Source organism: Aquarana catesbeiana, linkage group LG06 (assembly GCF_042186555.1).
Source record: "Aquarana catesbeiana isolate 2022-GZ linkage group LG06, ASM4218655v1, whole genome shotgun sequence".
NCBI classification, from domain to species: domain Eukaryota; kingdom Metazoa; phylum Chordata; class Amphibia; order Anura; family Ranidae; genus Aquarana; species Aquarana catesbeiana.
The window spans coordinates 4587444-4611005 of NC_133329.1; the positions used below are offsets into that span (position 1 = coordinate 4587444).

At 44.7% G+C, this 23562-nt stretch overlaps 1 pseudogene; it reads right to left on the reverse strand.

Annotated features, from left to right (window-relative positions):
- Positions 1-8168: 8168 nt before the first annotated feature.
- LOC141147404 (uncharacterized) lies at positions 8169-9319 on the reverse strand (annotated as a pseudogene).
- Between the last annotated feature and the right edge of the window lie 14243 nt (positions 9320-23562).

Consider the following 23562-nt stretch of genomic DNA (forward strand, 5'->3'; position numbering starts at 1 on the left):
CAGGGCGCCCGCAATGTCGGCACCTGAAGCCGATCTCTGTCCCTCGGCTACCAGGTGGAGGTGCCAGAACCTTAAGTAAGGGAATCAGGAAGGGAAGCCTTGCGGCTCCACAGCCTGATTCCCTACTGCGCATGTGCGAGTCACGCTGCGCTTCCTCAATGGTCCCTGCTGTCTTCTGGGACCTGTGTGTCTCCAAGAAGACAGCGAGGGGGATGGAGGAGGGGCCCGACATGGCGTAGGTCGCCACGGAATCTGTGGTGATCTATCACCAGAAGTGGGAGCAAATACCTGTATTATACAGGTATCTGCTCCCCCTCCCCCTGAAAGGTGCCAAATGTGACACTGGAGGGGGGGAGGAACCAGAAAAGCGAAAGTTCAATTTATGGGTGGAACTCCTCCCATGCCACAGCCAGATTCCTGGCCCCACTCCTTAACAACCAGCTGTTACTGTGCTCCGATTGAGCTTTGCCCAATCAGAGCCCATAATGCACTGTGCAGCATGCAGTGCATTGCAGGGCATGTGGTAGGGCGAACACCCGTCGAACACCCTGCAAATTCAGGTGTTCCCTGAACGGAGCAGACCGTTCACCCAACTCTTTTCCTGACCTTGATCTTGCTCATGCCCTGCATCCTGTGCCCTACTGCCTCTTATCTGCTCCTCCTGTTCCTGATCCCAGTCTTGGTTCCCCCTTCCAATCTATTCCCTGCTCTCCACTGATCTCCAGTTTACCCGGTTGATCTGTGTTCCCTATTTTGTGTATATGATGTATATAGTCAGTTTGTTAGTTAGACTTTCTGTTACTCTTTTAGGTTGCTAGGTAGATATTTTGTCATTGGTGTTCACTAGGGATGAGCTTCGAGTTCGAGTCGAACTCATGTTCGACTTGAATATCGGCTGTTCGCAAGTTCGCCAAACAGCGAACAATTTGGGGTGTTCGCGGCAAATTCGAATGCCGCAGAACACCCTTTAAAAGTCTATGGGAGAAATCAAAAGTGCTAATTTTAAAGGCTTATATGCAAGTTATTGTCATAAAAAGTGTTTGGGGATCCGGGTCCTGCCCCAGGGGACATGGATCAATGCAAAAAAAAGTTTTAAAAACGGCATTTTTTTCAGGAGCAGTGATTTTAATAATGCTTAAAGTCAAACAATAAATGTGTTATATTCCTTTAAATTTTGTACCTGGGGGGTGTCTATAGTATGCCTGTAAAGGGGTGCATGTTTCCCGTGTTTAGAACAGTCTGACAGCAAAATGACATTTCAAAGGAAAAAAGTCATTTAAAACTACTCACGGCTAATAATGAATTGCCGGTCCGACAATACACATAGAAGTTCATTGATAAAAACGGCATGGGAATTCCCCACAGGGGGACCCCGGCCAAAATTTAAAAAAAAAATGACGTGGGGGTCCCCCTAAATTCCATACCAGACCCTTCAGGTCTGGTATGGAATTTAAGGGGAACCCCGCGCCAAAATTAAAAAAAAAAATTGTTAAAGGGGGCTTCCAGATTCCGATAAGCCCCCCCACAGACCCCCACAACCACCGGCCAGGGTTGTAGGGATGAGGCCCTTGTCCTCATCAACATGGGGACAAGGTGTTTTGGGGGGCTACCCCAAAGCACCCTCCCAATGTTGAGGGCATGTGGCCTGGTAAGGATCAGGAGGGGGGGCGCTCTCTCGTCCCCCCCTCTTTTCCTGCGGCCTGCCAGGTTGCGTGCTCGGATAAGGGTCTGGTATGGATTTTTGGGGGGACTCCACGCCATTTTTTTTTATATTTTGGCGCGGGGTTCCCCTTAACATCCATACCAGACCTGAAGGGTCTGGTATGGAATTTAGGGGGACCCTCACGTCATTTTTTTTATTTATTTTTGGTTCAGGGTTTCCCTGTGGGGAATGCCGTTTTTATCAATGAACTTTTATGTGTATTGTCGGACCGGCAATTCATTAATAGCCGCGAGTAGTTTTAAATGACTTTTTTTCCTTTGAAATATCATTTTGCTGTTAGACTGTTTTAAACACAGGAAACATGCGCCCCTTTACAGGCATACTATAGACACCCCCCAGGTACGAAATTTAAAGGAATATTACACTTTTATTGTTTCACTTTAAGCATTATTAAAAATCACTGCTCCCGAAAAAAACTGCCATTTTTAAAACTTTTTTTGCATTGATCCATGTCCCCTGGGGCAGGACCTGGGTACCAAAACCCTTTTTATGACAATAACTTGCATATAAGCCTTTAAAATTAGCACTTTTGATTATTCATGTTCGTGTCCTATAGACTTTAACGGTGTTCATGTGTTCGAACAAACTTTTTTCCTGTTCGCATGTTCTGGTGCGAACCGAACAGGGGGTGTTCTGCTCATCCCTATTGTTCACTTATATCTTTGTGTTTGCTGTGTTTTCTGTGTGCTGATGTTTGAATGGTTTTTGTTTCACAGCAATAAATCTCACTTAAAACTCTGTCTGGTCTCAGTCTCTTAAGTGTGGCAGGTGATCTAGAGGAAATCAAAAAAACCCTTATAGAGCATGGTGCAATTTGCTGCAACTTAGAAAAAGTCCCTCCCAGTCAGGGTCAGCTAGCACTACATTGCCTGCACACTATCGCACTCACGCTACAGGTCACTGATCACCACCATTACTAAATTAGTGTTTGTATGAATCAATATATTGATCATGAACAGAACTATACTAGTGCCCCCATAGTTTAGTGTCACCAAAAATGCAGTGTTAGCAGAATGAGCCCCGTTTGCTGCCAGCACTTGTGTTTAGCCCCCCCAACAGTGTCAGTAGATCAATGTCACCTGTGATACTTTGCACATACAGTCAGGTCCTCAAACATTGGGACATCGTCACAATTCTAAGCTTTTTGGCTCTATACACCACCACAATGGATTTGAAATGAAACGAACAAGATGTGCTTTAACTGCAGACTTTCAGCTTTAATTTGAGGGTATTTACATCCAAATCAGGTGAACGGTGTAGGAATTACAACAGTTTGTATATGTGCCTCCCACTTTTTAAGGGACCAAAAGTAATAGGACAATTGGCTGTTCAGCTGTTCCATGGCCAGGTGTGTGTTATTCCCTCATTATTCCATTTACAAGAAGCAGATAAAAGGTCCAGAGTTCATTTCAAGTGTGCTACCAAAAAAAATTAAAATAAAAAAAATGTCTTCATCAGTTTAGGCCGATACGCATTCTTCTACAAATTTTTGTTAAAATAAAATCGCAATAAGCGTATATTGATTAGTTTGCACAAAAGTTATCACCTCTACAAAATAAGGGATAGATTTATGGCATTTTTATCATTTATTTATTTTTTACTAGTAATGGCGGCGATCTGCTATTTTTAGCAGCAATGCGACATTGCGGCGGACAGATCTTACACTTTTGACCCTTTTTTGGGACCATTGAAATTTATACAGCGATCAGTGCTAAAAATAGCCACTGAATACTGTAGAAATGTCACTGCAGGGAAGGGGTTAACACTAGGGGGCGATGAAGGAGTTAAATGTGTTGCCTGGGAGGTGTTTCTAACTGTGGGGGGAGGGGACTGACTGGAGGAGGAGAGAGATCGCTGCTCTTGATCATTAAGAAAACACAATCTCTCTCTACTCCCTTGACGGAATGGGGATCTGTTTGTTTACATTGACAGATCCTCGTTCTGGCTCCCCGAGGAGCAATCACGGGTCGCCGGTGGACATCACGGCTCCCCCTAAACCCCTTAAAAGTGGCCGCCATACAGCTATGGCAATTCGCGCAGGGGAGCCAACCTTCCACTGTATAACGACGGCGGCTGGTCGGCAAGTAGTTAAACCATTTGATAGGAGGTTTGTGTCTCTCCTGTTTATAGCTGAGCACAGTTCCTGCTTCTCGTCCTTGTGGATGTTTATTAGCAGAATGCACATGCACAAAGGATTAAGCATTTTCGTATCCTTGGTTATGTTTTCTCTATATTAGACGTCGGGTGACGCCATGGCTCTTTGACGTCACCCGCTACTATCCGATCAGATCACGTATATCCTGTTAGCCATTCAGCAGTTTTTTCTACATGCTGTAAACAAGATTAAGGAGCCTGTAAGTTTTATCAAATAAAGTGTGAGTTTTATCAACGTGCAGAGAGCACTTTGATTCTCTTTTTTGTTCTTCACATTACATTTGAATGACAGTGAACATCTGATCTAGCAGTGGCGGCTCGTGCATTGTGGGCGCATGGCGCTGCCCCCCAGACACCTCAGCCGCCCTCCCTATTCATGTACCCGGCCCCTTTCAGGATGCCGGACACATGAAATATTATGGCGGGGATAGGCGGGGTGTGTATTTTGAAGCAGGTGATTAGAGCCAGAGGCTCTAATAGGCTTCAAAATAGGGTGGGCTCAGGGCGCAGAGCATTGCATCCCGATCCCACCCTGTTGTGTGGCATAGCAAATTAATTTTGTGCTATTTTCGCACTAAAGTTCCTCCCTGCCAATCAGCAGGTAGGTCAGTGAGACCTGTCTCCCTATTGGCCAAAGCATTAGGGGATCCTATTGGATGCCTAATGGTTTGTCGGAAGAGGAGATGAGTGGATACAGGAGCCGCAGCCGCCGCTTCCCGCCGAGGAGGAGAGCCGCCGAGGCAGGAGCCGCAGCCGCCGCTTCCCGCCAAGGAGGAGAGAGGCTGAGGAAGAGATTAGAGCCACAGAGGAAAAGATGAGAGCCATCGAGGAAGAAAGTCACTGAGGAGAAGATCAGCCAAGGAGGAGAGCCACTGGTTCCCGGTGAGGAGGAGAGCCCCGTTACTCCAGGAGAGGAGCGGTAAGTGCCGCCGGACCGGCCGCGAGGGGGTTTAATTAAGTAACAGCCGAGCCTGGCTGCATTTGATGGGCACAAGTGGCTGCATTTAATGGGCACAAGTGGCTGCATATGACAGGCACAAGTTGCTGCATTTGATTGGCACAAGTGGCTGCATATGATGGGCACAAGTGGCTGTATATAATGGGCACAATGGTTGCATTTGATGGGCACAATAGCTGCATTTGATGGGCACAAGTGGCTGAATTTGTCGGGCACAAGTGGCTGCATATGATGGGCACAAGTGGCTGCATTTAATGGGCACAAGTGGCTGCATATGACAGGCACAAGTTGCTGCATTTGATTGGCACAAGTGGCTGCATATGATGGGCACAAGTGGCTGTATATAATGGGCACAATGGTTGCATTTGATGGGCACAATAGCTGCATTTGATGGGCACAAGTGGCTGCATTTGTCGGGCACAAGTGGCTGCATATGATGGGCACAAGTGGCTGCATTTGATTGGCACAAATGGCTGCATTTACTGGACACAAGTGGCTGCATTTGATGGGCACAAGTGGCTGCATTTGATGGGCACAAGTGGCTGCATATAATGGGCACAATGGTTGCATTTGATGGGCACAATGGCTGCATTTGATGAGCACAAGTGGCTGCATTTGATGGGGAACAAGTGGCTGCATTTTATGGGCACAGTGGCTGCATATGATGGGGCACAAGTGGCTGCATTTGATGGGCACAAGTGGCTGCATATAATTGGCACAATGGTTGCATTTGATGGGCACAATGGCTGCATTTGATGGGCACAAGTGAATGCATTTGATGGGGCACAAGTGGCTGCATTTTATGGGCACAAGTGGCTGCATTTGATTGGCACAAATGGCTGCACTTACTGGGCACAAGTGGCTGCATTTGATGGGCACAAGTGGCTGCATATAATGGGCACAATGGTTGCATTTGATGGGCACAAGTGGCTGCATTTGATGGGGAACAAGTGGCTGCATTTGATGGGCACAGTGGCTGCATATGATGGGCACAAGTGGATGCATTTGATTGGCACAAATGGCTGCATTTACTGGGCACAAGTGGCTGCATTTGATGGGCACAAGTGGCTGCATTTGATGGGCACAGTGGCTGCATATGATGGGGCACAAGCGGCTGCATATGGGCACAAGTGGCTGCATATGATGGGCACAAGTGGCTGCATATAATGGGCACAAGTGGCTGCATACACTGGGTACAAGTGGCTGCATTTGATTGGCACAAGTGGCCGCATATGACGGGCACAAGTGGTTGCATATGATGGGGCACAAGTGGTTGCGTATGATGGACACAAGTGGCTGCGTATGATGGACACGATTGGCTGTGTATGATGGACACAAGTGGCTGTGTATGATGGGCACAAGTGGCTGCATTTGATGGGCACAGTGACCGCATTTAATGGGCACAATGGTTGCAATTTATGGGCACAATGGCTGCATTTGATGGGCACAGTGAGGATGCAATTGATGGGGGGGTTCAGTATTTTTCAGTTTGTTTGCACCCCCCAAAAAATTTTGAACACCAGGGGCTTAGTTTGCCTGGAGGTTGTCTATTGACTTCCATGTTTGTGATGCCTGTGCACCCACTGCAGTGTTCATATGGCATTCTCAGTGCCACCTACCAGTGCCTATCTGTGCCAGCTATCAGTGTCCACAAGTGCCACCTATCATTGCCTATCAGTGCCCATCAGTGCCATCTACCAGTGCCTATCAATGCCACCTATCAGTGCCTATCAGTGCCCATCGGTGTCACCTATCAGTGCCCATCAGTGCTGCCTATAAGTGCAGCCTATAAGTGCCTATCAGTGAAGCCTTATCAGTGCTTCCTCATCAGTGCCCACCAGTGTCCCCTCATCAGTGCCCATCAGTGAAGGAAAAAAATTACCTGTTTGCAAAACCTTATAATAAACTATGATTTTTTTTTTTCAAAATTGTCAGACTTTTTTGTTTGTTTAGCAAAAAGTAAAAAACCCCAGCGGTGATTAAATACCACCGAAAGAAAGCTCTATTTGTGTGAATAAAATGCTAAAAACGACATATGGGTGCAGTGTAGCATGACTGTGCAATTGTCATTCAAAGTGTGACACAGCGCTGACAGCTGAAAATTGGCCTGGGCGGGAAGGGGGTGTAAGTGCCCGATAGGCAAGTGGTTGAAACACAAGTAGTTTCCCCCATTGGAATGTATTGAACACAATGACCATTATTGGGGGGGGGGGTGTTGGGGTTGGAGGATGTTACAGGCAAAGTGGATCCAAGTGTTTTATCCGAGAAATCTTCATCCTCATTACCTGTCCATGCATGGTGTGTATTGGGATGGTGGTTGGAAAAATACGGATGAAAACACAAAGACGGGGACATGATGTATGATGACTTTATTGTATAGAGAAGGTACATCATTTTTATTTTACATTTTCCTATATATGTTCTAATGTAATATTATTATTATTATTATTATTATTATTATTATTTTCATTTAGAGCTGTACAAAGTGAGGACACACAGCGACCTTATAATATACATCATACACATATATATTTTTAAATATCTTTCTTATTACTTTGACAACAAAATGTTCAGATTTCTGTATTAGGATGTTGGTTGGAAAAATATGGATTAAAACACAAAGACGGGGACATGATTTATAATGGCTTTATTGTGCAGAAAAGGTATGACCAAGTTTTATTTTACATTATCCTATATATGTTCTGATGTATTATTATTATCATTATTATTTTTATTATTAAGTATCGTGCAGAGGAGGTCCACACAATTTTTATTTTACCTTTTTCATATATATATATATATATATATATATATATATATATATATATAAATATATATGAAAAAGGTAAAATAAAAATTGTGTGGACCTCCTCTGTATGATACTCAAGAATAAAAATAATAATGATAATAATAATAATAACACATCAGAACATATATAGGAATTTTTTTTCTTTTTATTATTATTATTATTATTAGTAGTAGTAGTAGTAGTTATTATTAGTAGTATTATTAATATTAATAATATTATTTTGAGCTGTACAAAGTGAGAACACATGGAGTGATATAATATACATCATACACATTTTAAAAATAATAATAATAATAATCACCATCATCTTAATAAAAAGTTTTATTATTATTATTATTATTATTATTATTATTATTATTATTATTATTATTATTATGATTATTTTATTTTATTTATTATTATTATTATTATTATTATTATTATTATTATTATTATTTTTGTAGCTGTACAAAGTGAGGACACACATAGACCTTATAGAAATTCATCATATACATACTTTTTAAAAATATCTTTCCAATTTTTTTCCACAACAAATTATTCACATTTCTGCAGGACGTGAGGTTGGATCTCCTCAACAAGGACACATAGTTCACTACAAACATAATGGGTTCTAACCTTTAACGCTACTAAGACTTTTTTTTTATTACTATTGTCTCCATGGTGGAGAAGATCCCTTCACTTCTGTTCTCAGTGATTTCATTGTAGTTGCTGCTCATTACCTTGTCTCCATAAATACAGAAATTAGGCCAAGCTTTATCTATATTACAAATGTAACTGCATAAGGTGCTTACTTAAGGGCGCATTGTCTACACAGTTTGCTTTTCAGTTTCCGGTTCCCATGAATTTAAAATTAAACTTTGAGCAGTTGGGTACATTATGACAATTATCCAGGCACACCATACAAAAGTATTACCTTGGTAAGACATCATCAAAGCTGACATAACTAAAAGATGACAAATGAAATCCAGGACAAGTCTCATTATCCTGGTGGCCCGGATGTGTCTCTGGAGCTGAGATGACGTTAGGTGAGACTCGCTGAGGTTTATCCTGCAGACGTGTCTCAGCAGTGATGTGACACATTGACCGATGCAGAAACAAGTCAGAGTGATAGGAAGAAAACTTCCAAAGAATGAGCTAAACATGGAGAAATTGAAATGTATTTTAACGTCATAAACATCCTCAGTTGTTAGCAAAGTCCTGTTTTGTTCACAATTGGTTTCTGTTAACCAGAAAAGTGGCAATGTGATGATGATTGATCCAGGAACCGACCCCACTATGAGCTGAGGAATAGAAGACAGGAACATGGCTTTAATCCTCAGAAGATAAGGGTGGGAAAAGTTCACCAATCAGACATAGTAGAAGATGGAGAGCCAAATGGTGTTCCAGGCACTGGCATAGAAGAAAGTCAACTGTAAAAAAACTTTAATAAAATTATGTTCTTACCAAGGTTGAAGAACATCTCATGAATGTCCAGCATGCCATCAAAGGACAGGCTGCCCTGCAGGAAAACATTTGTGAGCACTATAGACATTTAGATTTGGTCCCAGACAGCAGAATTTCTGCTATTTTTCAATTGTAACAAATACAAAGTCAGCATTAAAGAATTGAGCATTGTCCCAGATAGACCCGTGATGAGTATAAACACAAATCTGAACATTTCCAGAGCTGTGATCATCTTAGAAGAAGGAAGAGTGTTTGTTGGGTTTTCCTTCTGCAGAGATAAGCTGGATAAAATAATAGTACAGATATAAAGTGAAATCTGTCAAAAGAGATTCAGAGAAGACGTATCACGGAATGCAAATCTCTCCAGGATCTGGTTGCCGGGTTTGATGGGCAGAAAACATCTCATCAGGTTTCATAGGAAACCATTCGCTTCATCTGATCCTTGTTTGCTTTGTACCGGTGAGCTCAGGAACATATTCTACAGAAATAAATCTACAGAAATAAATCACGTTCTATAATAAAATATACTCAGCACTGTTTTGCTTTGTGTTTAGGATGACAATAAACATGGAGGTCTATGTAGGGGCATATTCAGATAGACGGCATGGGGGGCTGGGCACTGCTTTGGGCAACATGTACCAAAAAAAATAAATAAAAATGAATAAAATAAATAAATAATGTTCATTTGGTGGGGAGTAGAAATTTTAATAATGCTTTAAGGGCAACATTAAAAATGTGAACATCCTACTGGATGTCCTTAACCACTTAAGGACCGGGCCTCTTTTTTAGATGTGTTGTTTACAAGTTAAAAGCAGTTTTTTTTTAAATGGCGGTCATCGCAATACTTTCTGTCAGACCGTATTTGTGCAGCGGTCTTACAAGCGCACATTTTAGGAAAAAAATATACTTTTTTGAATTACAAAATAAGACAACAGTAAAGTTAGGCCAATTTTTTTTTTATATTGTGAAAGATGATGTTACACCGAGTAAATTGATACCCAACATGTCATGCTTCAAAATTGCGCCCGCTCGTAGAATGGCGACAAACTTTTACCCTTAAAAATCTCCATAGGTGACATTTAAAAAATTCTACAGGTTGCATGTTTTGAATTACAGTGGAGGTCTAGGGCTATAATTATTGCTCTCGCTCTACTGATCGCGGCGATACCTCACATGTGTGGTTTGAACACCGTTTTCATATGCGGGCGCTACTCACATATGCGTTCGCTTCTGCACGCAAGCTCGGCGGGACGGGGCGAGTTTAAATTTTTTTTTTTTTTTATTTATTTTACCTTTTATTTTTTATTTTTACACTTAAAAAAAAAAAAAAAAAATTGTGTCACTTTTATTCCTTTTACAAGGAACGTAAACATCCCTTGTAATAGAAAAAAATCATGACAGGTCCTCTTAAATATGAGATCTGGGGGGGTCAAAAAGACCTCACATCTCATATTTACACTAAAATGCAGTAAAAAAAAATAAAGAAGAAATTGTCATTTAAAAAAAATGTTTTAAAACAAAATGACCCTTTAAGAGCTATGGGGGGAAGTGACGTTTTGAGAGGGGTGGTGCGAGAGAGAAAGAGATGAGAGAAGGAAAAAGAGGGGGACAGAGAGTGGGGAGAGGGGGGTAGAGAGGGGGAGGGAGAGAGGGGGAGAGAGAGGGAGAGAGGGGGAGAGAGAGAGGGAGAAGGGGGAAAGAGGGGGGAGAGAGGGGGGGGGAGAGGGAGGGGGTGAAACAGAGAGAGAGAGAGAGAGAGAGAGAGAGGGAGTGAGTGGTGGGAAGGAGTGAGTGGGGGTAAGAGAGACTGGGGGTGACACAGAGGAAGGAGGTGAGAAAGAGAGGGGCGGTGCAAGGGAGAGAGACGAGGAGTGAGAGAAAGGAGGGTGACATAAAGAGGGAGGGGGAAGAGAGAGATAGGAGAAGGTGAGAAAGAGGGGGGTGAGAGATATCCCTAGCCCTGTCCCTGTCTGCAGACCCTCCTGTGTTCCATGTCCCAGTCTGTGAGAGCACTTGGTAGGAGAGGGGGGGCAAAGAACAGGGAGGACCTGGAGAACACTGGGGGTGTGGGGCAGAAAGCACTGGGGAAGGTGGAGAGCATAGGAGGGGTGGGGGCTGGAGTGCGCAGGGGAGCTTGAAAGGAGGGGAGTCAGAAAGAATGCGAGTTGAAAGCAGGGGGAGCTAGAGAGCAGGGGGGTGGAGAGCACTGGGGGAGGAGCCAGGGAGCACAATGAGGGGCTAGAGCGCATGGGGGGAAGCCAGGAGGGGCAGAGAGCACAGGGGGCGCAGAAGAAGTTAGATAGGAGGAGCGGTGGGCAGCTGCATATAGTAGAATTGAACTTTTTATATTCCTCCTGCAGCCGCTGAATGCTCACTTCTCATCCTCTCCTTCCTGCAGATGATTCAGCGGCTGCAGGAGGAATATAGAAAGATCAATTCCACCATATGCCGCCGCCCACCGCTCCTCCTATCCAGGCACACAGGAAGGCTGCACGGGCACTCACCTTCTCTCTGGTAGGCCAGGCGGCATCAGGAGATTGGAGGCTGAGCTCCTTCATCTTCAGTCATGGGGCAGCTCAGCTGGAGGCAGGTGCAGAGAGGACGGGTGAGTGCAGGCTGAAGGAGCAGCCCAGCTGCGGCTCCCACATGGACATGCCGCTGCCCGCACACACGCCTTGTAGAGATGGCACCTGGAGCCGGGTGCTGTCATCCGGCCGCTGCCGCCACCTAGAGGCCTCAACTGTCCCGCTCCCTGCACGTGCTGCCACCGGACCAGGATGCAACCGCTCCGTGCTGGGGCCGCTATTCCTCGGGCAGTACCCGATTTGTCAGTCAGCCCCTGAACCACAGAGCCCCAGCGGGGGGTAGCCGGAGCCGCCTGCGTCAACATCAGTGATTGAGAACAAGCAAATTAGGCGGCCTCGAGGCCCCTGTGAGTGCGGGGCCTAAGGTGGCCGCCTAATTTGCCTAGTTAGAGAGCCGCCTCTGTCCCCAAATCATCACTAACTGTGGAAACTTCACACTGGACCTCATACAACTTGGATTCTGTGCCGTTCCACTCTTCCTCCAGACTTTGGACCACTGAACAACAGTCCAGTCCTTTTTCTCCTTAGCCCAGGTAAGATGTTTCTGATGTTGTCTCTGGTTCAGGAGTGGCTTGACACAAGGACAGCGACAGTTGAAGCCCATGTCCTAGATATGTCTGTGTGTGGTGGCTCTTGAAGCACTGACACCAGCGGTAGTCCACTCCTTGTGTATCTCCCCCAAATTCTTGAATGGCCTCTGCTTCACAATCCTTTCAAGGCTGCGGTTATTCCTGTTGCTTGTGCACATTTTTCTACCACACATTTTCCTTCTACTCAACTTTCCATTTAATGCTTGGATACAGCACTCTGTGAATAGCCAGCTTCATTAGCAATGACATTTTTGTGACGTACCCTCCACGTGGAGGGTGTCAAGGACTGTCTTCTGGACAACCGCCAAGTCAGCAGTCTCCCCCATGTTTGTGTAAGCTACTGAACCAGACTGAGAGACCATTGAATTGCACAGAGGGCCCCAATCCTCCTCTTCTCAGGCCCCCCAGTGCTCCTGGCTCCTCCCCTATTGCTGGTGCCCCAATAGGAAACCATTTCCCATGAGGGCACTCATGCAGGCTCGCTTCCGAGCCCTGCTGCTGCGTTCCATTAACACAGACAGCAAGACTTTGCTCTCATGCACAGTGCTGGATTGCTATGGGGTTCAGGTAAATATAAAAGGGGGTGAGGGGGCAAGCCGGTGACACAGAAGGTTTTTTACCTTAATGCATTAGGCCCTCATTCTAATTCTACTTCTAAAAAGTCCTATCTCACAAACTCCAACATCCACTGGGCAAGGGCTGTGGGAAAGAGGCCCTTGTCCCTATTAAAATTGGGACATGGTACCCTTCCTGAGGGCCCCCAGGGCAATCATGGAAAAGTTTATCAATGCCCAATACCCTGTCTACCCCATGAGGTGGTCAAGCATGTAAGCCCCCAGGGCAAGCATGGAAAAGTTTATCAACGCCCAATACCGTGTTTACCCCATGAGGTGGTCAAGCATGTAAGCCCCCAGGGCAAGCATAGAAAAGTTTATCAATGCCCAATACCGTCTTTACCCCATGAGGTGGTCAAGCATGTCAGCCCCCAGGGCAAGCATGGAAAAGTTTATCAATGCCCAATACCCTGTTTACCCCATGAGGTGGTCAAGCATGTCAACCCCCAGGGCAAGCATGGAAGAGTTTATCAATGCCCAATACCCTGTTTACCCCATGAGGTGGTCAAGCACGTAAGCCCCCAGGGCAAGCATGGAAGAGTTTATCAATGCCCAATACCCTGTTTACCCCATGAGGTGGTCAAGCATGTAAGCCCCCAGGGCAAGCATGGAAAAATGTATCAATGACCAATACCGTGTTTACCCCATGAGGTGGTCAAGCATGTAAGCCCCCAGGGCAAGCATGGAAAAGTTTATCAATGCCCAATACCGTGTTTACCCCATGAGGTGGTCAAGCATGTCAGCCCCCAGGGCAAGCATGGAAAAGTTTATCAATGCCCAATACCCTGTTTACCCCATGAGGTGGTCAAGCATGTCAACCCCCAGGGCAAGCATGGAAGAGTTAACCAATCCCCAATACTGTGTTTACCCCATGAGGTGGTCAAGCATGTCAGCCCCCAGGGCAAGCATGGAAGAGTTTATCAATGCCCAATACCCTGTTTCTACCATATGAGGTGGTCAAGCACATCAGCACAAACAATACCAATGAATACACCAAGAAAAACCATATAACTCTTGATAGGAGCTTTTTTGGCCCTGTCAGGAGAATAATACAGGACTGTGTGTATGTTGAGGACCCAGCCTGGAAGTGAGGTCACTTCTGGGCATGGTCACCCATGGAGTGGCTGTGTATATAAGCCCTGATGGAAGAGGACATCATTCCTTTTTTTCAGGATGAGATAATGGCCTTACAGAGGGCTTGTCAAAGACCTCTCTCATTTGGGATAGGTAAGGGGATTTTTTTCCTTTTCTGCCCAGTTCCTATACTTTCTGCATCTGCTTTTTACCTCCCCTTTTAAACATCTTCATAGGCGCCCCCCAGTTTTGTTGACCAGTGCATGGATACGTATATGTACTATAGGGTTTGCAGCCATGTTTTAACATGAATAGCATGAAAAAAGTGCTATAAAAGAAACTGAGTGAAGAATTGGTAATGGCGTAGACTGGGGGTGTCCAACCTTTTGACCTTCCTGGTCAACATTGGAAGATCAGGAATTATATTGGGCCGCATTGATTGGAATGGGTTGCTTTGCCTGCGTTTAATGCAAGAATAGAGCTGCCCCCTCATCCCTTTAACCACTTCCCGCCCAAGGCGGCCAAATAACATCCTGGACTTTAAGCTGTGATATCTGAATGATGGGTGCAGCTACAGGCATCATTCAGATATCATTATTTTCTGCCGGCAAATCCCTGCACCATAAAAGCAATCATATGTATTCAGTCACTTAATTGTTTTTACAGGTGGCGGGAGGGGACATACCCTCCCTCCCGCTGCCCTCCAGTGCTTCTACCGGCTTGCCCGTGCTATTGGCGAGCCGAGAAATACATCCTCCGGTGGTGGAAGTTTATCATAGAGAATACCAAGGATCAGATTCTCCCCTCTATATATGTATATTGTTTAGATATTGTTGGTACAGAAAAATAAATAAAATAATGGGAATAATGAATAGTGCGGTACTTTACTCAAAGGGTATTGCCTCATAGTACAAATTCTATCTTTAGGAGGAAACTAGAAGTAGGATAATTCATACATGGTAGGCCCATTACAAAAAAGGGATCATATACCAAAAACTGGGAGACCCCCCATATATCTGAACTTAGTCTGTGATAAAACACTTTAAATCTATGTCCAGGTTCAAACCCAGAGGATATAGAGACTGGAGCCTATAAATCCACTAAGTCTCCATTCGGGAGACCCCTTTGGTCATATCCAGACCCCTCTAATGGGGGTCAAATGTCTTTCTGCTTCTCCTCCCAGCCAATCAGGAAGCAGTGGGGGGGGGTCGGCTGGCTGTATGGGTGGGGGCCACGTGTCGCCCGCCCCCAAGAAAATTGAGTACCAGCCGCCACTGCCAGCACCCCTTTGGCACCACTCAGTCCTGCCTTCTCTGTGCTGCGGCTTCTATGGAAAGAGATATACACGGCACCGCCTGCATCCCTCCATATGCGCTCACTGTCGTGGCTTCTCTTCATGCACAGGGTTCTTCCAGACATGTGCTTGGCCACACGCTGAACTCTCCCAGGGCATGGGGTGGACACCCCTGACGTAGACCTTCAAACTGTATACTTTATAAAGAATGTCATATTTGGATATGTAAATGTTTTTACAGATTATTGGAAACTATCGGCACTGTATTGATTTTGAGCATAAAATTAACTTCACAAAGTATTTTAGTTTCCCGTGTCCTGAAGAAGCAGGGAGACCCATGAAACGCGTATATTAATGGGATTCCTGAATGTTTATAAACACTTTATTATGATGATTATCGGAGGGTTATTTGTCCATTCATACATAATAGTACTATCTCTGACTGAGAAAAAACGCATCTCTCCCAGTCCAGTCCGTGGACATGGGTGAGATGGCCTCAGCCTTACACCACTCCACAGGCCTCGCTTGGGGCTTGTAGGGGGGGGCGGCTTGTGGAGTGGTGTAATTCTGAGGCCTTCTCACCCATGTTAATATCACGGACTGGACTGGGAGATCGGTAGTTTTTCTAAGTATACTACACACTCCTGGATGTTGATATTTCATGTCGGCACAACATTCCTGACCACCAGTGGGACAATATACAACTTCCTTTTTTGCTTACATCGGCAATGCAAGTATAAGCAGATCTGGGATTTGATGTCCAGTTGCAAACATTGGTACACACACTATATTACCAAAAGTATTGGGACGCCTGCCTTTACACGCACATGAATTTTAATGGCATCCCAGTCTTAGTCCGGAGGGTTCAATATTGAGTTGGCTCCGCCCTTTGCAGCTATAACAGCTTCACCTCTTCTGGGAAGGCCATCCACAAGGTTTAGGAGTTTAGGAGTGTGTCTATGGGAATGTTTGACCATTCTTCCAGAAGAGCATTTGTGAGGTCAGGCACTGATGTTGGATGAGAAGGCCTGGCTCACAGTCTCCACTTTAATTTATCCCAAAGGTGTTCTAACAGGTTGAGGGCAGGACTCTGTGCAGGCCAGTCATGTTCCTCTACCCCAAACTCACTCATCCATGTCTTTATGGACCTTGCTTTGTACACTGGTGGGCAGTCATGTTGGAACAGGAAGGGGCCGTACCCAAACTGTTCCCACAAAGATGGGAGCATGAAATTGTCCAAAATGTCTTGGTACGCTGATGCCTTAGGAGTTACCTTTGCTGGAACTAAGGGGCCAAGCCCAACCCCTGAAAAACAACCCCACACCATAATACCCCCTCCCCCCCACACCATAATCCCCCCCCACACCATAATCCCCCCTCCACCAAATGATTTAGACCAGTGCACAAAGCAAGGTCCATAAAGACATGGATGAGAGAGTTTGGGGTGGAGGAACTTGACTGACCTCCACCTAATAGAACACCTTTGGGATGAATTAGAGCGGAGACTGTGACCCAGGCCTTCTCATCCAACATTAATGCCTGACCTCACATATGCTCTTCTGGAAGAATGGTCAAACATTCCCATAGACACCCTCCTAAACCTTGTGGACGGCCTTCCCAGAAGAGGTGAAGCTGTTATAGCTGCAAAGGGCGGAGCCAACTCAATATTGAACCCTCCGGACTAAGACTGGGATGTCATTAAAGTTAAAGGCAGGCGTCCCAATACTTTTGGTCATATAGTGTATATGTATATCCAGAACAAAATCAATGGCTTGTTTTTATGAGTTACGGTCTCTATAAACCCCGTACTTTTAGGAGAGTGATTTTTTTCCAATACAATGGAAATATTTTAGTATTTTGTTATTTTTGGTGTATTTATTGATATTGTTTGCGCTGTCATACTTGACAACCTCATGGAGTAAACATGGTGGTAATAGATATTGGATGTCCATTTGGAGGTGGTCAGATCAACAATATAAAAACGGGAACCAAGACCTCACCAGTCTAGGGGTATCTTCTGGACTTTCGGAGTCTATCATTGCCCCTGACTCAAGTGATGAGAAAGGGAATCTGAACAGTTTTGTAGCTATTAACCACTTCTTGAACGCGCTACAGCCACGTCTATTGACGTCCAGAACCACGCCCACGGCTCTGGTGCATATCACAGATCAGGGTAAAGAGCAAATCACAGCACCCCTCTACCACGTGATCAGCTGTGTCCAATCACAACTCATCACTAAGGATGAGCCGAAAACCCCCCTGGTTCGGTTCGCACCAGAACTTGCGAACAGACCAAAACTTCGCAAGGACTTTAGAACCCCATTGAAGTCTATGGGATGCAATGTTCGAAATCAAAAGTGCTAATTTTAAAGGCTAATATGCATGGTATTCCTAAAAAGTGTTTGGGGACCCGGGTCCTGCCCCAGGGGACATGGATCAATGCAAAAAAAAGTTTTAAAAACGGCCGTTTTTTCAGGAGCAGTGATTTTAATAATGCTTAAAGTCAAACAATAAAAGTGTAGTATTCCTTTAAATTTTGTACCTGGGGGTGTCTATAGTATGCCTGTAAAGGGGTGCATGTTTCCCGTGTTTAGAACAGTCTGACAACAAAATGACATTTCAAAGGAAAAAAAGTCATTTAAAACTACTCGCAGCTATTAATGAATTGCCGGTCCCGAGTCTCCCGACAATACACAATAACAATTGTTAAAGGGGGCTTCCAGATTCCGATACGCCCCCCACCCGCAGACCCCCACAACCACCGGCCAGGGTTGTGGGGATGAGGCCCTTGTCCTCATCAACATGGGGACAAGGTGCTTTGGGGGGCTACCCCAAAGCACCCTCCCAATGTTGAGGGCATGTGACCTGGTACGGTTCAGGAGGGGGGGCGCTCTCTCATCCCCCCCTCTTTTCCTGCGGCCTGCCAGGTTGCGTGCTCGGATAAGGGTCTGGTATGGATTTTTGGGGGGACCCCACGCCATTTTTTTAAATTTTGGTGCGGGGTTCCCCTTAAAATACATACCAGACCTGAAGGACCTAGTATTGAATTTAGGGGGACCCCCCACATCATTTTTTTAAAAATTTTAGTTCGGGGGTTCCCCTGTGGGGAATTCCCATGCTGTTTTTATCAATGAACTTTTATGTGTATTGTCGGGAGACTCGGGATCGGCAATTCATTAATAGCCGCGAGTAGTTTTAAATGACTTTTTTTCCTTTTACATGTCATTTTGCTGTCAGACTGTTCTAAACACAGGAAACATGCGCCCCTTTACAGGCATACTATAGACACCCCCCAGCTACGAAATTTAAAGGAATATTACACTTTATTGTTTGACTTTAAGCATTATTAAAATCACTGCTCCCGCAAAAACGGTCATTTTTGAAACTTTTTTTTGCATTGATCCATGTCCCCTGGGGCAGGACCCAGGTCCCCAAACACTTTTTAGGACAATAACTTGCATATAAGCCTTTAAAATTAGCACTTTTGATTTCTCCCATAGACTTTTAAAGGGTGTTCCGCGGCTTTCGAATTTGCAGCAAACACCCCAAATTGTTCGCTGTTCGGCGAACTGGTGAACAGCCGATGTTCGTGTCGAACTCGAAGCTCATCCCTACTCATCACAATGTAAAAACACCTTCTGGTTATCGGCATTCCTTTCCCATTGCACTGTCACAGGGTGAGGAGAGGAGAGACGATAATTGGTAGGTGTAACATCTACACTGATCATCAGGGCAGCCCCAACAGTGCCTATTAGTGCTCATCAGTGCTGCCTATCAGTGCCCATCAGTGCCCATCAGTGCCCATAATTGTAGCCTATCAGTGCCCATCAGTGCATCCTCATCAGTGCTGCCTATTGGTGCCCATCAGTGCCCATCATTGTAGCCTATCAGTGCCCATCAGTGCTGCCTATCAGTGCCCATTAGTATCACCTATCAGTGCCCATCAGTGTAGCCTATCAGTGCACATCAGTGAAGCCTATCAGTGCCCATCAGTGTAGCCTATTAGTGCCCATCAGTGCTGCCTATCAGTGCCCAGTGTCACCTATTAGTGCCCATCAGTGTCACCTATTAGTGTCCATCAGTGAAGCCTATCAGTGCCCATCAGTGTAGCCTATCAGTGCCCATCAGTGAAGCCTATCAGTGCCCATCAGTGTAGCCTATCAGTGCCCATCAGTGTAGCCTATCAGTGCCCATCAGCACTGCCTATCAGTGCCCATCAGTGTAGCCTATCAGTGCCCATCATTGTAGCCTATCAGTGCCCATCAGTGCTGCCTATCAGTGCCCATCAGTGCTGCCTATCAGTGCCCACCAGTGCTTCCTATTGGTGCCCATCAGTGCCCATCAGTGCTTCCTATCAGTGCCCATCAGTGCCCATCAGTGCTGCCTATCAGTGTCCATTAGTGTAGCCTATCAGTGCCCACCAGTGCTTCCTATTGGTGCCCATCAGTGCTTCCTATCAGTGCCCATCAGTGCCCATCAGTGCTTCCTATCAGTGCCCATCAGTGCCCATTAGTGTAGCCTATCAGTGCCCATCAGTGCTGCCTATCAGTGCCCATTAGTGTAGCCTATCAGTGCCCATCAGTGCTTCCTATCAGTGCCCATTACTGAAGGAGAAAAGTTACTTATTTGAAAAATGTTATAATTAAAGCAAAGAAAAACGTGTTTTATTTCCGAATTTTCAATATTTTTATTGTTTATTTAGCAAAAATTAAACCCCAGTGGTGATTAAATACCACCCAAAGAAAGTTCTATTTATGTGAAAAAATGATAAAAGTGTCCTATGTGTACAGTGTTGTATGACCGCGTAATTGCCATTCAAAGTGTGAGAGCACTGAGAGCTGAAAATTGGCCTGGGGCAGGAAGGGGGGTAAATATGTCAGGTAATGGAGGGGTTAATATCTTAAAGCAATAACGATATCTGAAGGATCATTCTTCTCTGGATGGAGGATGGAAACAGATAAGAAGTGATATGTGACCTTCAGAGGACACACACGGTGGGATGGAAATCTGCTGAGTATCGGAATGTCGGGTGTGATGAGCAGAACGTCTCCGATGGACTTCCCATCCCCCGATCCTTCTTTATGTAAAGCGGATGGAAATGAATGTTCTGCCACACAACACCCTCAGAGTGACTTCCCTTCCCGGGACATTGAATCAGAAGAAGCAGAAAATAAAGTAAAAGAAAGAGTGAAAGGGTCGGCCCACACCGGCCAATCAACGTTCATGTTTCACTCGATGGGAAAATGAAAACGTGCAATCTGATTGGTCACTATGATCAGATCTGCAGTTTTGTGGAGGTTTTTATTTATTTATTTATTTTTCTTTAGTCATTGCTAATAAGAACTAATGTGTAATGCCGCGTACACACGGGCGGACTTTTTGGCAACAAAGGTCCAACGGTCTTTCCGACGGACTTTTGACAGACTTCCGACAGACTTCCGAAGGAACGGGCTTGCCTACACACGATCACACCAAAGTCCGACGGATTTGTACGTGATGATGTACGACCGGACTAAAATAGGGAAGTTGATAGTCAGTAGCCAATAGCTGCCCTAGCGTCAGTTTTCGTCCGTCGGACCGGCATACAGATGAGCGGATTTCTCGATAGGAACTGGGTCCGGCAGAGTTCCGACGTAAAGATTTGAAATGAAGTAATTACAAAAAGTTCTGGACAGCTGCACTCAAACTGATATGTTGCCTTTATTGAATAAAAGTCATCAAAGATACATGCCACAGCAGAAAAATGCAGGAAACTGACGCGTTTCACACTGTAGTCAGTGCTTAATCATAGCTTAACATGTTCCAAATATCGTCAGATTTTCGACAGAAACAGGCCACTACAGGTCTGATGAAGCCCACACACGGTCGGATTGTCCACCGGATTCGGTCCGTCGGACCAGTCTGGTTGAAAAATCCGCTCGTGTGTAAGGCATAAGGCTACTTTCACACTGAGGTGCTTTACAGGAGCTACAGTGCTAAAAATAGTGCCTGTAAATCGCCTCTCCTGTGTGTCCAGTGTGAAAGCCCTCGAGGGTTTTCGCACTGGAGCGGTGCGCTGGCAGGACGGTCAAAAAAGTCCTACAAGCCGCATCTTTGCAGCGCTATATATATTGTATATTGTATTGAGCATATCACAATCATATAAGTGATAATGTAGCATATGGTATCAACTAAAAAAAAAAAAAACAAACAAACAAAAAAAAACATGATTTAACTTTTCCTCATTGTATCATTGAGTTAGGATAGGGGTGGATAGGGACAGGGGTTCCTGACTTTTTCCTCGCCCTCTCAAAAACACATTTTTGTATATATATATATATATATTTTTTAATTTTTCTAAATATTTTTTTTATTTTATTCATTTATTTATTTTATTTTATTTACTTTTTTTTTACATACTGTGACCAGGGCAATACATTGTTACCATAGTAACACTGTACCACTCTAGGGAGTTGATCAAGATTTTTTAATTTTTTTTTTAAATACTATGATTGCTTATAGGGGTGAATTTCACTGCTATGGGCAAACATTTTTACTGAATGACAGTGTGTAGACTCTGTATATTGTTGTAATCAGCTGTGATTGGCCAGAAAAGACAATGTAGTACCAATATTTAATAAGGGTCCAAAATACATCCCTGGGAATTACAGACCAGTTAGCCTAACATCGATAGTATGTAAACTCTTGGAGGGGATGATAAGGGACTATATACCAGATTTTAGTAATGAGAATGATATCATTAGCAGTAATCAGCATGGATTCATGAAGAATCGTTCTTGCCAAACCAATCTATTAACCTTCTATGAGGAGGTGAGGTGCCATCTAGATAAAGGAAGGCCCGTAGACGTGGTGTATCTGGATGTTACAAAAGCATTTGACACAGTTCCCTATAAACGTTTACTGTACAAAATAAGGTGCATTGGCATGGACCATAGGGTGAAGACATGGATTGAAAACTGGCTACGTGTTCAGAGGGTGGTGATAAATGGGGAGTACTCAGAATGGTCAGGGGTGGGTAGTGGGGTTCCCCAGGGTTCTGTGCTGGGACCAATCCTATTTAATTCATTCATAAACGATCTGGAGGATGGGATAAACAGTTCAATCTCTGTATTTGCAGACGATACTAAGCTAAGCAGGGCAATAACTTCTCCGCAGGATGTGGAAACCTTGCAAAAAGACCTGAACAAATTAATGGGGGAGGGGCGACTACATGGCAAATGAGGTTCAATGTAGAAAAATGTAAAATAATGCATTTGGGTGGCAAAAATCTGAATGCAATCTATAGACTGGGGGGAGAACCTCTGGGGGGGATCTAGGATGGAAAAGGACCTGGGGGTCCTAGTAGATGATAGGCTCAGCAATGACATGCAATGCCAAGCTGCTGCTAATAAAGCAAACAGAATATTGGCATTAAAAAGGGGATCAACTCCAGAAATAAAACGATAATTCTCCCGCTCTACAAGACTCTGGTCCGGCCGCACCTGGAGTATGCTGTCCAGTTCTGGGCACCAGTCCTCAGGAAGGATGTACTGGAAATGGAGCGAGTACAAAGAAGGGCAACAAAGCTAATAAAGGGTCTGGAGGATCTTAGTTATGAGGAAAGGTTGTGAGCTCTGAACTTATTCTCTCTGGAGAAGAGACGCTTGAGAGGGGATATGATTTCAATGTACAAATACCGGACTGGTGACCCCTCAATATATAAATACCGGACTGGTGACCCCACAATATATAAATACCGGACTGGTGACCCCCCAATATATAAATACCGGACTGGTGACCCCACAATATAGAAATACCGGACTGGTGACCCCACAATAGGGAGAAAACTTTTTTTTCGCAGAAGAGAGTTTAATAAGACTCGTGGCCACTCATTCAAATTAGAAGAAAAGAGGTTTAACCTTAAACTACGTAGAGGGTTCTTTACTGTAAGAGCGGCAAGGATGTGGAATTCCCTTCCACAGGCGGTGGTCTCAGCGGGGAGCATTGATAGCTTCAAGAAACTATTAGATAATCACCTGAATGACCACAACATACAGAGATATACAATGTAATACTGACACATAATCACACACATAGGTTGGACTTGATGGACTTGTGTCTTTTTTCAACCTCACCTACTATGTAACTATGTAACTGTAACATGGTACAAATGGACTATGATTGGCCCTGTCTGTACCATGTAATTAATGTGACCAATCACAGCTAGCAACACAATTGTATACAATGAATGGCATGAAAGGAAACCATTCATTGTTTGCAATTGTCATGTGATCTGCTGTGATTGGTCACAGCGATCATATGTTACTGGCAGCGGGCTG